Here is an 18,352-nt window from a genome sequence, read left to right as displayed (position 1 = left end):
CAGCTCTCAAGCTTAGAGACCCAGCTGCTTCTCCATTAACGTAGCTGTGGGGACCTTTTCATTACCTTGATTCACACGCCAATCACTATGAAAGCTACACATGTGAACACATGCCTCTTGGTTTTCTAGAAAATAAATTTATAATTAAGAGGTTTTTTTTTTCCTATTACCAGTAAGTGAGGGAAGACACCCACAATGGCAAGGAGTGGGGGAAGAGGGGCTGGGTGGAGGGAGATACCAGGAACCATGTGTCCAGTTCTTGGTTTTTCTAGGGGATCACCAGTCATAGCCTTCAGGATCTTCTGTGAAATCCAAACCTTGAGTTCGTCTTGCAGACATCCAAACACATGCCGAGGATCCCTGGTCACTGCCCAAGAAGTCGCAGGATGCTCTTCAGTGTGGCCTTGTTTGCTCTAAAATTTTTAAAGTAAGATCGGCTCCCTCTCTGTCCTCTGTTGCCAGACCATGTGGCCTGTCCCTTTCCCGTAGGATGGACAAAGATTAATTAGTGCTCTAAGTCTTCCTTCACGGACGGGGTAAGTAAGACACCACGGTAAGTAACTGGAACTTAGGGATGATTATCTTTTTTTTTTTTTTTTGAGACAGAGTCTCACTCTGTTGCTCGGGCTAGAGTGCCGTGGTGGAACCCTAGCTCACAGCAACCTCAAACTCCTGGGCTCAAGCGATCCTACTGCTTCAGCCTCCCGAGTAGCTGGGACTACAGGCATGTGCCACCATGCCCAGCTAATTTTTTCCATATATATTTTTAGTTGTCCATATAATTTCTTTCTATTTTTAGTAGAGAGACGGGGGTCTCACTCTTGTTCAGACTGGCCTCGAACTCCTGAGCTCAAACAATCCGCCCACCTTGGCCTCCCAGAGTGCTAGGATTACAGATGTGAGCCACTGCACCCGGCCTAATTGTCTTTTTAATCAGTACAGTCCCAATTAGTGTGGACCACACTTTGACTCAGTCTTGGATTTCCTTATGGGTGGGAACATGGCAGTCCTGCCCCCCGGTTTTACTTTCATAGTCCCTAGTGTTTGCAGATGAAAAACAACCACCACCACCTATACAAGGGTTCAAATGCTTAACATCTCACCCACCCAGATGCTCTTGGGGAAACTGGAGCTAACTGGTGTCTAGAGAAAAATTTCCACGTTTGCCTCTTGTCTTTATCCATCTGGCCCTCTTCCTTTCGTTCCCAGTTATAAAACGGCTTAGGGGTAATGATCATGGTTAGCATTTATTGAACAGCTTCTCTTTGCCAGGTACTGAACATGCAAGGCAGATGCCATTGTCATTTCCCTCTTGGAGATGCAGAAATTGAGATTCAGAGAAGTTCTGCCATACCCAATACATGACTGAAGGGTAGAAGGTAAAAACAGATAAACTGAATGATTTAGCAACTCAATTTGGGGAAGAATGAAGCAGCCCAGAGTGGAGTAGATAAAAGTCTCCCCAGGGATGGGATTGAAAATTAAGGGGGAAGAAGCAGAATTCGACCTTGTCCATACCCATAAACAAGCATCCCCTACGAAGGCACCACACCTTGGTGCTCATTCTGGGAAGGAGGGTCTGGGGGCCCTGGGGAGGCCAGAGCTGGTGACAGGAGAACCCCCCAGGCTGCCTTGTCATCTGGCCAGGAGGCCCCAACTCCTGCAGCTCTCCAGCCAGCCTCTCCTCCTTGCTGAACCTGCAGCTTCAAGTGAGCTCAACTTTCCAAAGTCCGTTAGTGAACTAACCAAATGAACCCAGACAGCGGGCTCTATGCTGGAGGTGTGTGTCAGATGAAAGCCGAGAGAACATTTTTAAGAGCCTTAAGTTTATTCATCAAAACTTTAATAAAACAATATGTCCACGGCCTGGGGCAGGTATAATTTTCATAATTTATGGGTCTCTGAGACAGGAAGAGAGCTCGGGGTCTTATTGTGCTTTGTACGATAAATGGCATTCCAGTTGTCTACATGATGTTCTTTACGGACTCTCGTCTGGCAGGAGCACAGGCCTTCCGGAGCCCACCTGGGCCTCGAGGCCGGAGGCAAGGGATAATTATGAATACATCTGTATGTGTTAAGCAGGAGATGATTGAAAAACTCCCTCGGTTCCTTCTGTCATTAGAAGACACTTCCTATGCCAACACCTATATTAACATTTCACTGTTGCAAGGTTTGGAACCCTTCCTGGTCTCTTCCTCTCTCACCACCTCTTCCCCTGGGCCTGGCCCCTTCCTCTCCTGTACCTGAAGACTCAAGTCAACTTCTGACTGACTGGCTTCCCTCCCACTGGGCGTGTTGGAGGGGGAGTAGCTTAGGACTCTGAACAAAAAATCCACCATCCACAGGGCAAGATAATGGAGCCCTAGGTGCTGTTCTAATTGGAATCAGTAGCTGGCATACAGCAGACTTGTTGCTTCTATTAAGCCCTCAGGGTAAGAGAGGCCAAGTGGCCTTATGAAATAATATAATTACAATAATTATCACTTCTGAGCACAGATGCTGTATTATTTACAGTCTCGAAAACAGTCAAATTAGGTTGATATAATTGGCCTCATTTTACAGATGAAAAAACCAAGGCTCAGAGAGATAAAGTCACTTGCCCACGGCCACACAGCTGATGAGTGGTAGACCTGGGATTTTAAGCCAGAGGATCTGCCTCCAAAGCCAGTGCACACACTAAAGCCCTATTCTAACTTTCAGACCCAGTGCAATTATCTTCCCTGGGATGCCTTCCAGTGTCTCCAGGAAGAGGTTTCCTTCCCACCTGTGCTTCTGTAGAAGTTGGTAGAGTAGGTAGTTTGTTTTAACCAATGTTATATAGAGTGTAATCGAGATAGACCTTGAACCCAGGTCTCACCACTGAACTACAACACCCCATTCTCAGACTGATCTCAGGAAGGATCCTCTATTACCACACAACATTGCTACCAAGCCTCTTAACAGTGCTCTTGGCCAGCCTTCCTGATTTCCTCTTCAATGGGAAGAAGGATTTGGGTTGTGTTGGCCAGGGACGTTTGGGGAAGCGGCAAGAATCTTACAGGAAAGAGAGGGAGCTGTAAATTACCTCAGATAATTCAAAAAGTCTGGGCCTGGTGGCTTTGTGGGTGGGCAGGGAGAGATGTGCTCACAGAGGGTGAAGGGTACAAGCCACTGCTGCTCTTCCAGGGGCAAAGTCCAGCCTTGCAGTAGATGGATAGGGCAGGGACCTGGGAGCCCAAGCAGCCAGGGTGGAGTAAAGGTAGCAGGGGTAGGGATTGGGGACCCCAAGGTTATAAGCAGTGCCCCACACAACACCCTAACCTCCCAGGCTACTCCATGACCATTTCCCAGACAATGCACCAACCAGCCCCAGATCACTAAAGCACTCTGAGATGCGCATCTACCAGGACTAGAGAACCATTGTCTAGGCCCAGTTCCCAGAGTGGGCATGGCCAGGGCCTTGGGGCTCTCTGAGAAGTGACTGCCACTTCCACAGGCTCCTCCTATTAGGACAATGAGGTGCAGAAGAGAACAGAGCCTGGTCTATTGCTCAAGTCCTGCTCTGCCACCTGCTCTAGCTGTGATCTTGAAAGAGAGATTGCCGTTTTTTAATTGTTGGAAGATTAAATCGTGACTACACAGCGCTCAGCCCACCATTGAGAACTGTCGTTAATCTCTGAAAGATGGAAGAGCAAAGAATAGAAGAATTCGTCTCGCCTCTCCTCTTAGCCTCAGTTTCTCCATCATCAGCCTGGCGGTCTGGACCACGTAGGCAGAAGTCACAAACTGTTGGCCCACGGTGTTTTCAAAAGCTATTGGGTGTCATCATTTGAAAATTAAGAGGTTTCCAAATCCAGATCTAAAACTTCTCTTGAAAAATAAAAGGAACTGTCCCCACTGGGCCCCCCACTCCCTATGACAGCAGTTGGCCGAAGCTGAAAAGCAGCTGCCCTTTCCAAACAGGGGGGTGGGGGGTGGCCCCTCAATTTCCCTCAATCTGCCCCCCATGCCCCAGGCTAAGTGCCAATTGGCATCAATCATTGTCTTGATGCTGGCTGGTGTTAAGTCTGATTGGCCTCTTTGGGCAGTTTAACTCAAAACTTCATGATGTCTGAGCCCCCGTCTTCGGGCTTCCTAAGGATGCCCACGGTACAGGCATGTCACTCAGGTGCAGGTACCACAGTCACAATCCCAGAAAGGACTTGATGTCATAGAGGCCACCAGTGGTTCTTAGCTTAGGATGTGTGGGGGGGGGGGGTAAAGAGGGAGGAGTGTTTGTGAACCTTTTGACATTGTAGATAAATTTCTGTGTATTTGTGGTTTTTTTCTAAGAGAAGCCTTCCAGATTCTCAGAGGGGCATGTGACTTTCCCAGAATGTTAAGCATCACTGATCCAGTCCTCCTACCTCCATTATATGGATGGGGACGTGAGACCCTAAAGGGGACAGGTAGCTTGCCCAAGGTCACACAGAGGTTTAGTTGCAAAGCCAGGAATAGCAGCCAGGTTTTCTGTCTCTCTAGGAGATTGTGGTTTTCAAGCATTGTTGAACCAATCTACAGTGTCTCCTGCAAAAGTTTCTCCAAAAGTGACGTCAGCATGAATGATGTGTCAGTAATCCCCCCCCCATTGGCCTTACCCATCAAACTGTATATATTAAATATGTTTAGCCTTTTATATATCAATCAGACCTCAATAAAGGTATTGGAAAAATAAGTCACCTTGACTGTAACCTCAGCTGTGTCAGTACAGTGAGTTGCCTTTTAAACCCTTTCTGAGACGTTCCTTGGAATTAATGGTACAAAGTCATGTCTTCGATGGGTCAGTGACCGTTTTGCAGAAAGCCATGTCCTGCACTATATAGTCGTCTGCAGCATTCAGAGAGTTTGGCTACTAGACTGTCCACAGGCTGGAAATGCAACCCCAGGTAGAGGAAATGTAGGAAGAGTTCTAGGGTTTTCAAAGTATATCCTGTTAGTTTATTTAACAACCCCATTTTTCTCAAGCAGAGGGGAGGGCATAGAGCTACAACTTCTAAAATCTTCCATGGCATGTTGTCTCTAAAATCAAAATCATGTTTTCCTTGTAATTCCAGGAAGGAGGGAGGAAGTCAGATCTTAAATGGGTCCCAGATTAGAAACAGTTCCTCCTCCCCTACCCCCCGCACCCCCCGCACCCCCCGCCCCCACCAACCACCAAAGCTGTGCAGCCCAAGCCTTTTCTCCTGTGGACTTTCAGCCTGGAGCCCTGCCAAAAATGTGAGCAAGAATTTGGCCCATTGTTACTTTAAATATCCTGTGTCGCAGGCCATCTAGGAATGTCTAAGTATGGGAATTTTCCTTTTGAGGTCTGGGATGTCGCTATAAATAACCCATTTGTTAGATTCTGTCTCCATCCTGCCTCTCCTAGCTTCAGTGGCCATGAATAAGCCAGCCTTGTAAATAGTGGGTGGCAGCCCATTCAGCGGGCGAGGCCAGTGGCGAGAGGCCTGGGGAGCACTTTCCCCCCTGCTCTGTCACCGTGACTCCTGCGTGCCCCGCGAGCTGGGGAGTACCCGTTTCCAAGGCCGCCCCAGATGTCTCTTGACGACGCAGTTCGGGAGATCATGGTTTAGGTCTCCTCATCCCGGCCCTTTTACCCCCATGTTCAAGTCTGAAGAGTTCATATTTCTGGTAGGTTGAATTCTTGTTCTCCTCACCAGCTTTGCCCCCAAAAGGATCTGCTGCCACAGATGACCTGGTGGAGGCAGTTCGTAGCTGTCTGTCCCCTTCTAGCTCTGACTTCCCGAAGTTTCTCTGACCTTGGGATTAGAAACAGACCGAAGGGTCTGCAGGCGGCACCTGAACTGGGACCAGAGGAGCTCCGGGCTCACCAGGCAGAGTGTGCCCGGCGGGTGACTGCATGTGGCGACCTCCCAAGCCCACCCATCCCGACACCCTCTGGGCCTGCCCGGTCCCGTCTTCACCTTAGTCCTCTCCTGTGCTGCCAGGAAGCCTGCTGGCACGGTGCACCTAGGATCGTCATGTCCTCACAAGGTCGCATTTGTTTCCGTGAGAACCGTGGCTCAGCACAGAGTTTGGGCCTCGGAACCTGGGTTCAAATTTCAGTGGGCTGCACACTGGCTGTGTGAACAGACGTGTCACAAAGTCTCCCTGAGCCTCAGTTTCCCCATCTGGAAAATGGGGATAATAATGACCTATTTCGCATGGACTCTTGTCAAAGTTCAGTGAGAGTCTGTGTCTACAGCATTTGCCATGAAATGAGACGGAGAGAGAGAGAGGAGACAGAAATAGAGACACAGGACAGGTGGGGGAGAGAAAACCACAGAGAGATGGGGGGGGAACGGGGGCAAACAGCACAGATGGAGAGAGGCATGGGGGGTGGGGGGCAGAGGCTGGGATGATTTGGGAAGCTTTTCAGGGGAAACAGAGGGGCAGAGTGGCTTCCTTTCCTGATGCAGGGTTGATAATTCTGACTACTACCCGGGCTGAATGTTGAACCCAGAGCCCCCACGGCCTGCTGATAGAAGGTAACAAGTTCCTCAGTCCAAAAAGGAAGAATTGTAACTTGGGGTCCTCTTATCGCAAGCAGAGGTCCAAAGGAGCAGCGAGGGCAGTGTGTGCTGACGGGCCTTTCCCGAGCGCTGACTACCGCCCGGCAGGCAGGGGCCTGGGCCCTGGGGCTCCGGAACCAGCGAGAGTTTCGAGAGTGAAAAGTGCTGCAGGGAAATTAACTCAGGTGACAAGGTAGAGAATGACCCAGGTAGTGGTCAGAGAAGGCCTTTCTGAGGAAGTGATGTCTGAGCTGAAACCTAGCAAGAAGTTTGAGGTCCGAGCCTCGTGATAAAGAAAAGGTCTTCCCTGGCCGGCCTCCTGGGACCTGGTGCTTACACACGCACCCGTGCACACGCACACTCACAGGCTACAAAAGGAGGTTCAAGAAAAATCAGCAGGAGCTGCCCAAATGAAACAAGACTGAGCTGAACTGGCCCAGCAGGCCCACCATTTTTCAGGACTAAAGACACCCCCCACGCTGCAGAGGCCTGAGCCTCGTCCCCCTGGGCGGCCTTCCATGGGCTGGGAGCTGGGGACAAATGGCCCAGATACAGATCTCCCCTCCCCACTGCTGCTGTTTTCCTTCCTGACCCTCACACCTCAGCTCACTCAATCACCCCGGCTTCCTCCAACAGCGGGAGAAACTTCACACTTCTCAGCCCTGCAGGCCCCCAGCCCCCCTCCGCCTTCCCCAGGGCCACCAGGGCCATGATCTACATACAAAGAAAAGCCTGGGGTGGGGGTGCCCAGGGGAGCAGGGGGAAGAGTTCAAGGCAGGAAGCCTTGCCCTGACCCAGGAGCACAAGTTGAGCTGAAACTGCTCCCTTCAGGTCAAAGCTGCCAAAACAAAGTGAAAGGTGTAAAAACAAAGTGAGAAGGTCACACAGCCCTGAGCCTCTCTCTCTCTTTGGAACCTGGGGGAGTCGCAGTGTGTGTGAAAAGGACTTGACCAAAAAGCACTTTTCAGCCATTCTAACCGCAGATGCCCTTCGACTGCCATAAACGCGTGGGCAGGGCGGGAGCCCGGCGGGCAGCCAGCTCGGGGAACATGTGTTCTCACACGTTCTGAACGAGCCAGAGTCTCGGCTTCCTCTCCCAGCCTGCGCTTCCTACAGCTTTCCTCGTCTCAGTTAAGACTTTGCGTATCCAGCAGCTCAGGCCAAAAATTTTGGGCTCGTTCTTGGCTTCTCTTTTTTATTTCCCACCTTTTATCTGGTCCAGCAGCAAAACCCTATAGAAAATCAAAGGTGAACATTCAAAAATATCCAGAATCTGATCTAGTCTCACCACCTCTGCCGAAACATATCCCAAATCTCATCAGTTCTCACCCCCTCCACCGCTGCCACCGTCCTTCAAGCCCCTCTGTCCCCTGTCATCTGGATACTCCTGACACGTCTCCCTGCAGCCAGTTCCTGGCTCAGCAGTCACAGGGCACTCACTGAGAACATGTATGGGCGGGGTGGCCTTGGGCAGGTTACTTCACCCCTCTGGTCTGCAGTCTCTGCGTCTGAACCTCCCTGATGAGACAGTCGTGAAGATGACAAGAAAAGTAACGGCCTTTGAAGCGTGCCTGGCACATAGGAAGTCTAGTGTTAGGAGCTGTCTGCCGTTTCACTTACCACGCCGGTTCTTTCACACTTGTCGCCTCTCATTAGACTGAACGCTGCTGGAAGGCAAGACTCATACCTAACACCCAGCACGAAATCAGAAGTTACCCTCTGCTCAAACTCCCCTCCCCCACCCCCGTGGCTTCTCTTTTCCTTTAAAACAGCATCTGCAGTCGTCACTGTGGCCCGTAGGATTCCACAGGATCTGTCCCTGACTGTATCCCCTCCCACCACCCATCCTCTTACTCACTTCCCCTGCTACGTGGCCTTCCTTGAGGGCCTTCCATCACTCCAGCATGCGCTGTCTCAGGGCCTTTGTATTTGCTGCTCCTCAGTCTGCACAGGTCTTTGGCCACGGCTCACTCCCTCACTTCATTGAGGTCTTTTCTAAAGCATCACCTGCTCAGGAAGGCTTTATCTGACCTCCCCGTCCAACACAGTCCACCCTTCCATCCGCACCCTCCCCTTCACCTATGTTTCATCGCTACCTGCTCTTACATTACATATATGTTTTTTGTTTACTTCTTATCTGTTTTGTCCACTAGAATGTAAGCTCTACGAGGGCGAGGACTTTGTCGCGTTCACCACTATATTCCCAGTGCCCAGGACAGTGCCTGGCTCACAGTAGGTGCCTAATAAAAATGCATTGGATGAACGAATGAATGAATGAACGATTTATGGAGTACTCGTGCACCATGGCACTGTGTAAGGCGCTTTACCTACTGTACAGACATTTGTTCAGTCCGCACAATCATTATCACTACTAAGTGCGAATCCCATTTTAAAGACAAAGGAAACCATGTCAAACTCTGAACCTTCCACAGCAGAAAGAACCTTCCACGTGTTGTTTCCTCGGCCTGGAATCCCCTGCCTCCTGCTCCCTCCTACTTGGCCTTCGTGGCCTACTTGACCTTCAAGATCAACTCAGACATCTTTCCTTCCCTGCAGCCTCTCCTGCTCCAGGCAGGTCCGTCACCCCTCTGCCACCTAGCATAGGCCGCCTGGCTTCTCATCCCACCTCCGACAGCTGGGTGGCCTTGGGGAGGTTACTTCGACCCTGTCCTTTAGTCTTTGCTTCTAAAAGGAGGAAGAAAATAACAATACCTGCTTCATGAGACTGTTTCGAAGATTAAATGAAATAAGGTAAGTAACGACCTTTGAAGAGTGCCTGGCATGTACGTCCTAGTGTTATGCTTTGTCTGTCATTTCATTTGACCAGGCTGTGTTGTAACTGGTTGTTTAATGGTCCATCTCCTTTGCTATGGTTTGCATGTTTGTGTCCTCGCCAAAATTCATGTTAAAACTTAATCCCTGGCTGGGCATGGTGGCCCGTGCCTGTAATCCCAGCACTTTGGAGGGCTAAAGTGAGGGAGGATTGCTTGAGGCCAGGACTTCAAGACCAGGCTGGGCAACATAAGGAGACCCTGTCTCTGCAAAAAAGAAGAAAAATTAGCCAGGTGTGGTGGCGCATGCCTGTAGTCCCAGCTACTCAAGAGGCTGAGGCAGGAGAATTGCTTGAGCCCAGGAGTTGGAGGCTGCAGTGAGCTATGATCACACCAATGCACTTCAACCTGGGTGACAGAGTGAGACCCTGTATCTAAAAAAAATAAAAATAAACTTAATCCCCAGTGCAACAGTATTAGAGGGGGGTCATTTAGGAGGTGATTAAATAATGAGGGCAGAGCCCTTCTGAATGGGATTATTGACCTTATCAGAGGGCTGGAGGGAACTAGCTAGGTCCCTTCTGCCCTTCTATTCCTTCCACCGTGTGAGGACACAGTGTCCATCCCTTCTGGCGGATGCAGAGTTCAAGGCACCATCTTGGAGGCAGAAACCAGGCCCTCGTCAAACCTGCCACCACCTTGATCTTGGACCTCCCAGCCTCCAGAATTGTGAGAAATAAATCTCTGTTGTTCATAACAGATATTTTGTTATAGCAGCAAAAATGGACTAAGGCATTCTCCTACTAGCTGGGTATTACTGGAAGGCAGGACAACACTAGCACCTAGCAGGCACATAGTAGGTTAACGATCGCTGTTTGCTAAGTCAACAACAGTAATAGTAAACACTTACATTTAGTGCATTCTTTTTATTTGCCAAACACTTGAAATGGATTAGCTCATCTAAGCTTCACTACAAACCCAGGAGGGGCTATTATTTTTGCCATTTTACAGATCAGGAAGCTGAGGCTTTCAATACTGAAGCAAATTGCCACCCAAATAGTAAATGCTGAAGCCAGCATTCAAATTAAAAGGAAGGAAGGAAGGAATGAAGCAAATCAACTTGACCTTACTGCTGGCTTAGCCAACCCAGGGCTCAAGGGGATTAGTGTACACTTGTGTGTAAAAGGGCAGGAGAGAGCTAATAAACGTGCAGATCTCCCACCCCAATCCCTGCCTCCCTCTGGCTCCAGCCTAATAATACAATGGCAGCTAATTGTTTCCGGCTGCCTGATGCTATCTCTGGCCATCAGGCACCCAGCTTGGGGTGAGGGTGCAGATCTCATTGTCCTCTGGAGAATTGCCGTTGTTCACCTCTGAGCCAGCGCTGAGCCCCCTGGGCTTCCCTGCCACTCCACTTCTCTCTGCAACAAGTTCCTGCGGAGGAATGCGCGCACCAAAGCCCCCTGATGAATAAGTCATCGAGCCCTGAGGAGCACAGGCAGACTGCAGCCTTGATCCTGACTGTTGCAAAATCCGGATAGAGAGAAAAAAAATTCCATCTCCTAACACCACATTGGGGGAAGTTTCCACTTGCCCTGCGTTTCAACCCCCTTCAGGGACTGTCGGAAACACACGGCCGCGCGCTGCCAGCACCCAGCGCTCAGAGCGGTTCGGGCTTGTCCGGGGCTGGAAACAAATGGAGTTGGTCTGGTCGTTCCAAAACGGCCCTGCTGGCCTGGGAACCGGGCGCCGAGAGAAGAGTGACAGATGAACTGTCTGGAAGCCACGGTGGGCTCACCGGGCGACACAGGAGGTAGAGGGAAGCGAAGAACGTGCGCTTCGGGGACGGCCGAGCGTTCAAATCCCAGCTCCACACCACTAAGCCGGTAACCTTAGATCGGTTTTTGTCTTTTCTTTGCTTCAGTTTCCTCATCTGTAAAATGGGGATCGTAATTCTCATTTTACACGATTGTAGTTGGGATGAAAGGGGTCCCAGCGGTAAAAACCAAGGCTGGAGGACCCTGGAGGCACGCTGGCACAGGAACTAACTGTGGCAACAATCGTAGAAATAGTATAATGTCAACTACTGTTCTTGGGCCCTGTGCTCATCCCAATCCTACTGCTACAAAGCTCATTTCAGAGACGAGGAAAAGGAGGATCAGAGCGGTTAAGCCAACTGCCCAAAGTCACGTGGCTGGCAAGGACCTGAACTCGTAGCCTGTGCTCCTGGACATGCCTCGCACGTCTGGGTGGGAGATAGTGAACTATAGAGAAGGCTACAGGAAAGGAGGGAGGCTGGTGTGCAATGGAAAAGACCTGTGAGGACTATTAGGAAGAGGCTTGCGTCTCCCCAAGCCCTGGGCCAGGCCAGTGTCACCATGGCCCTGTGACAGGCTTTGCCTCTTCTGATGCCATCTCGGGCCAGAATGCCCTTCCGCTCCTTGCAGCCCACCGAAAGCCGATGCACCCGTCCCAAAGGCCACTCTTCCCTGCCTCCTGCTGCTCTGAGTGCCTCTCCCCCAGCCCTGCATTTGCAGCGAGGCTCGGGGTCTGGACCTGCCACTTCTTGGCTGCACCGCAACCTGGGTCAGTCTCTGGGCCTCAGTTTCCTCATTTGTCGTAGGATGTCATAAGACCTACCTCACTGGAGTTCTGTAAGAACTAAATTAAAGGCAACAAGGAATATGCACGAGCTCTCAAAACAAGAGTGCTGTTTATGTGCAATGAGTGACTTTTTACCAACTTTGCGGCATTGCTACGGGCTTATGAACGGAGTTTGTTGCCTCTTGTCTGCCCCTCTGTGGCAGACTCCACAGTGGACCTGTCACCCGAGGCCTCCGCTCTGGGTGTCTTGCTGGGGACAGGCTCTGGAGAGCAGAACAGCCAGCCACGGCCAAGGGGTCAGGCTGCCGGCCCCCCCCACCCCCACCCACCAGCCCCTTCCTGAGTCTGGTGTGGCCTCTGGTTTCCGAGGCAGCTGCAGCCCCGCACAATTGCACAATTCGCCTCCTTCCCCTGCAGCCCATTTCAGGATGAGCCAGCCAGGAGGTCGTAAAATTCAGAAAGGAAGTGGGAGCACCCCACAGTTGTAGGAACTGGGACTCCAGGGGCAGTAACCTGTCTGTAGGTCTGTCTGCCTCTGGGGAAGTGGGCCATAAATCGCTGCCTTAAGGGCTGGTGAAAGGATACGAGCTATTTATAAAAAGTCTTGGGCTTTTGAACTCTTTAAAGAGGCAATAGCCTTCTCTTGGGTAATTGGGGTTTGGTACAGAGGGCTCAAATGTTTCAGCAAACAAAGCCCCCAGCGCCCAGCTGGGGTTGGGAAGAGAGAGGTGGACGTGTTTGCAGGGAGGGGCTGGGGCCACTGGTCGGAGAGTCCCACTGTGTTTTCCTGGGCTCCCCTGGGTGCCAGGTCTGGGCTGGCCACTGAGTACACGTGGGGTAACTCATGCCTAAGGATTGTTCCTTTCCTTCAAAAACTAGGAGAGGCGGACATGTGAGCCATGATAAGTGTTCCTTGAAGTTTACAAAAAATGTCGTGACTTTGTGCTTGCTGTTTCTTCCACCTTGAATACTCTGCTCCCTGGTTGCTTGTTAAATATCACCTCCACTGAGAGCCCTCGCTGAACATCCTGGCACGTTGAGTCACATTGCTTAGTTTTATTTTCTTCAAGGAACTTTCTACCATCTGAGAGCTCGGCTTCATGGCCCCGTGTTCCCCACCAGACCCTTAGCACCAACACCCTGCTTGGCCTGTGGCAGGTGCTACCTAAATGTTTGTTGCATTAGTGGGTAAACAAACACAGGAGCAATTCAGGAGGGGCCCTCAACTCTGTTATGGGACTGGGGGGAGGGGGTGGGGATAGTGAACAGCCCCAGAAAGAAGGTGACATTTGAGCTGGGCCTGAAGCCGGGAATAAAACCCCACAGGAGGGCCAAGGGCCTGGCTGTGCCTCAGCTGCCAAGGTGGGAAGTAACAGGGCAGGTTTCAAAGACCATGCACCAAGTGGTGTGGCCAGAGTACAGGTGGCAGGGGACGAGCTATAAGTGAAGCTTGAAGTCAGGTTGCGGAAGGCTCTGAAAACTGAACTACAAATAACTTGGATTTGAAAAAATGACATTTCATCAGGAGTTTTCATGGAGGGAGGGAGGGAGAAAAGGAGGGAGGGCAGAAGAGGTGGAGCTTGGGGGACTTTGAGGCAGTGAAAGTCTCCCGTACGATATTGTAATGGTGGATATGTGCCGCTATACCTTTGTCAAAACTCAGAGCATACACCACACAAAGAACCCTAATGTTAACTGTGGACTTCAGTTAATAATAGTGTATCAACCTTGGCTCATCAGCTGTAACAAATGCTCCACACTAGTGCAAAATGTTAATAAATACTAGGAGAAACTGATGGGGGGAAGGGGTATGGGGGAAATCTCTATACTTTTTTGCTTATCTTCCTGTAAACCTGAAACTGCTCTGAAAAATAAAGCCTATTACTTTAAAAACAATCACTATGTGTCCAACAATGGGATATTAATTAAACAAATTGTGATAGAATCAGACAGTGGAGTACTGTACAATTATAGACGTGATGTACCAACATGGAACAATCTCTAAGAACAAGCAGATGTTAACCAGTGAGGACGAGCACTTTCATCATGTCATTGTATGTGAGTCTGTCTGACCCTGGGAGACCACGTCTGGAAAGATACACAAGGAAATGCGACATCACTGGCCCCTGGAGAGGGGATGCGTGGAGACTTTTTCCACTCTGTATCTTTTTGTGTTTTTTGATTTTGTGCCATGTGCAAGTAACATCTATTCAAAAAAGACATAAAGTTTAACATTTATTTGTAAGTTTAAAAATTTTGTCCTTCAGATCTAGCTTATATAGCAGGAAAGAAAGAGAAACCTAGTGCTCTCGTCGCCTGGAGCGCCTAGTCCTCCGGCACCCTGTCCCTCATCACTTATGGCACATGTGAAGGTTAGTTACGCTGCAGTATTTGCTCCTATCTGTCTTCCCGTTTAAAGTGTAAACTCCTTGAAGGCACGGGGAGGATCTGTCATGTATGTTACCGTAACTCTGGTGCCCGTTGGAAAAAAAATTCTAATAACCACGTTTCTATTCTGACAGCTTAAATTCAGCTTCTTCCATGGAGACTTGCCTGATTGCCTTACAGAAATATCTCCTAAATGTTAACGTCCTCCTGTTTTCTTTCTTTGATTCATTCAGCAAGTACTTACTGAGTGCCCACTGAGTGTCAGACACTTCACAGTTCTATCTTGCCACACAGTCTTTCGCTCATGTTTCTTTCCCCCTCCATCTGATCACTGTTTAGGTGCAGGGATTATATAATACCTTATCCTGTGCCTTGTCACAGAGCCTGCAACATTCCCTTGCACACAATACATGCCCAGTAGGTTTCTGTTGCATGAGGGAATGAATGACTTCAATTCATGTTCTAATCAGATGAGTTAATATAAATAACTAACATGGGTGTGAATATTGACTTCTCATTTAAGTCTTGCAGCAAGCAATTGAGATCAGCACATTTTTGCAGATGGGGAAACTGAGGCTAGAGCATTCAGTCACTTGGTCAGGATTATATAACCAGTAAGAAGTGAAGCCCAGATTCTGGCCCGGGCTGGCCTACCTTTGGGAACCTGTAGAGTGTTGGAGAAGTATCATGTTACCTTCCTGTCCAGGCCCCAGGCCACATTTCTGTGAAGGCTTGAGGATTACATAATGGGAAATGGCTCCACTGGTCCCACAGGTAGTATTCTGGAATCTGCCCCTGACTGTAGGCAGGGTTAGATTTTTTTTCCCAATAGATTTAGTGGGTACAAGAGGAGTTTTGTTATATGGATGTATTGTATAGTGGTGAAGCCTGGGCTTTTAGTGTACCCATCACCCAAATAGTGTGCATTGTACCCCATAGGTAATTTTTCATCCCCCTCCCCCTCCCAGTCTCCTCCTGTTGAGTCTCCAACATCCATTATAACACTCTGTGTGACCACGCATCATATGACCATAGCTTAGCTCCCATTTATATGAACATGTTAGTATTTGATTTTCAGTTCCTGAGTTACTTCACTTAGGATAATGGTCTCCGGTTCCATCCAAGTTGCTGCAAAAGACATTATTTTGTCTTTTTTTATGGTTGAGTGGTATTCCATGGTATATATACACCACATTTTCTTTATCTACTCAACAGTTGATGGGTACTTAGGTTGATTCCATGTCTTTGTGATTGTAAATTGTGCTTCAATAAACATATGAGTACAGGTATTATTTTGATATAATGATTTCTTTTCCTTTGAGTAGATACCCAGTAGTGGGATTGCAGGATCAAATGGTAGATCTATTTTTATTTCTTTGAGAAATTTCCATACTGATCTCCATAGAGGTTATACCAATTTACATTCACACCAACAGCAAATAAGTGTTCCCTTTTCACTGCATCCATGCCAACGTCTTTTGTTTTTTGACTTTTTAATAATGGCCGTTCTGACTGGAGTAAGATGATATCTCATTGTAGTTTTAATTCAAATTTCTCTGATGATTAGTGATGTTGAGCATCTCTTCATATGTTATTTTGGCCATTTATATATCTTCTTTTGAAAAATACATGTTCATGTCATTTGCCCCTTTTTTAATGGGATTATTTGTTTTTTTTTTCTTGCCGAGTTGTTTGTGTTCCTTGTAGCTACTGGATATTAGTCCTTTGTCAGATGCATAATTTTTGAATATTTTCTCCCATTCTCTAGGCTGTCTATTACTCTTTTGATTATTTCTTTTGCTGTGCAGAAGTGTTTTAATTAAGTCCCATTTGTTTATTTTTGTTTTTGTTGCATTTGCTTTTATGGTCTTAGTCAAAACTTCTTTGCCTATACCAATGTCCAGAAGAGTTTTTGCTAGGTTTTCTTCTAGAATTTTTATGGTTTCTGGTTTTACATTTAAGTCTTAAATTTATCTGGACTTAATTTTTGTACATGGTGTGAGATAGGGATCCAGTTTCATTCTTTTGCATGTGGCTATCCAATTTTCCCAGCACCATTTATTGAATAGGGTGTCCTTTCCCCAATGTACATTTTTGTCTGCTTTGTCAAAGGTAAGTTAGCTGTAGATATATGGTTTTATTTCTGAGTTCTTCATTCTGTCCCATTGATCTATGCATCTACTTTTATGCCAGTGCCATGCTGCTTTTGCTAATATAGCCTTGCAGTATAATTTGAAGTTAGGTAATGTGATGCCTCCAGCTTTGTTCTTTTTGCTTAGGATTGCTCTGGTTATTCAGGCACTTTCTTGGTTCCGCATGAATTTTAGGATAGTTTTTTTCTAATGCTGTGAAACATGATGTTGGTATTTAGGCAGGGATAGATTTTTAAAGAGATTGCTTTAATGGCAATGGTCATTTCATGCCAATGGCTCAGTCTAAGTACCAGCAAAGAGTACCTTCAACTGCACCACATAGGTAGGTGCTACAGGTAATCAAAGGTGAACTGCCAGCACATGGGGCAGGGAGGCAGTGTTCCCACTAAAGGAGTGAAGGGGTGAGAGGGGAGCAGGAGGAAGTGCTATCTGGGCCTTCTGAAGGCCAGGCAAAGGCCTCTGTCATTCCAGTGATAATGCCACCAAATAATCCATCCTAGAACTCAGTCTTGGCCTGGTCAGGGAAGGGGTATGGGTGGACAAAGCTGCCAGTCAGGGAAGCCAGCTCGCTGTGAGTATGGGGGCTTGGAATTCCTTGCACTCTGGTCAGGAACAGCACCACAGAGGGTTAGGGAGGTGAATGCCACAGAGGAATATAGTGAGACACGAGGGCTTGGCGGTTAGGACCAGGGAATAAAGCCAAATCTCTTACTCCAATGTCTAATACAATTAAAAAAAATTTTTTTAAAAACCAACAAGCATAATAATTCACCAAGAACAACCAGAAAGCCTCCATGTGCAGGTATAACATATGCTTGCTGGCGAACACAGACATAGGCAGCAAACATGATTCTTTGACTCTCTGTGCCAGGCACGACCTGAGGCACTTTGCACATTTCATTGCATGCTACTCAACAGCCCCAGTGAGCGAGATGCTGTCACCACTTATAGATGAGGGAACAGGTGCTTGCCCATGCCTCATGGCTGCGAAGTTGTGGAGCAGGTGTTCAAACAGCTCCATCTCACCCCAAAACACAGGCCTTGGACCCCAAACTCTACAAGGAACTACCTGCCATATGCATGCTCAACATTCAACATGCATGATCTTGTCTAATCCTTACAGCCATCTGAGACCTCGTGTTCGTATCAGGGCCAGGCCCAGGGTGAGATGAGGTGCCTTTATCTTAACTAAAGACAAGATCAGTATTACTGATTTTTTCTCTTGCCTCAGGCTCCAATATGGCTTGGTATTGGCCTTCTTTATTTAAAGGTTTGGCACTTTGTTCATCATGGATTTTTTGGCATTGATTTTGACTCTAAAATTATTGCATCTAAGTATTATTTATCTTGATGACTGAGTTTTTTAGGGTGCTTCTTGCATTTTATACTCACAGCAAGTGTCTTGCTCACCTCCCCTTAGTCCTAGCTCTGAATTATGCCCACTTTTCAGATCAGGAAACTGACACATGGGTGATGAGTTGTGTTATTTGTCTTGATTATAGAGCTGGTAAGTGCTAGAGCAGAAATGAGAACCCAGGCAGTCCAGAGCCTGTTGTCTTAAAATACCGTGTTCAATTCTCAGGGATCTGTGTCTTGTGGTCAACGTATTTTTACCTTGGCTCTGATTCTCTTGCCCTTCATTCTGCATGAGGGTGGGCATCAGACCCACCCTCTTTGCTCCCATTCGGTCCTTCTTCAGGACCCTGAACCCATCTGTCCTTCCAAACTATCCCCCACCCAACTGCCTCCCTGGAATTCTTCCTGACTTTCTGCTTCTCTCAAACCGGATGTGGTTTCTCCATCCTCTGTACAAAAGGCCGTGTGCATGTTCTCTATGGCACGTACTCTGCCCCTCCTGCAGTAGGCCATTTCTGGACGCATCTTAGTCATCTTCCCAGACAACCCT

This window comes from Lemur catta, chromosome 5, assembly GCF_020740605.2.
Source record: "Lemur catta isolate mLemCat1 chromosome 5, mLemCat1.pri, whole genome shotgun sequence".
Classification (NCBI taxonomy): Eukaryota; Metazoa; Chordata; class Mammalia; order Primates; family Lemuridae; genus Lemur; species Lemur catta.
The sequence above is the reverse complement of the archived record's forward strand: the minus strand, read 5'-3'. Positions refer to the sequence as shown.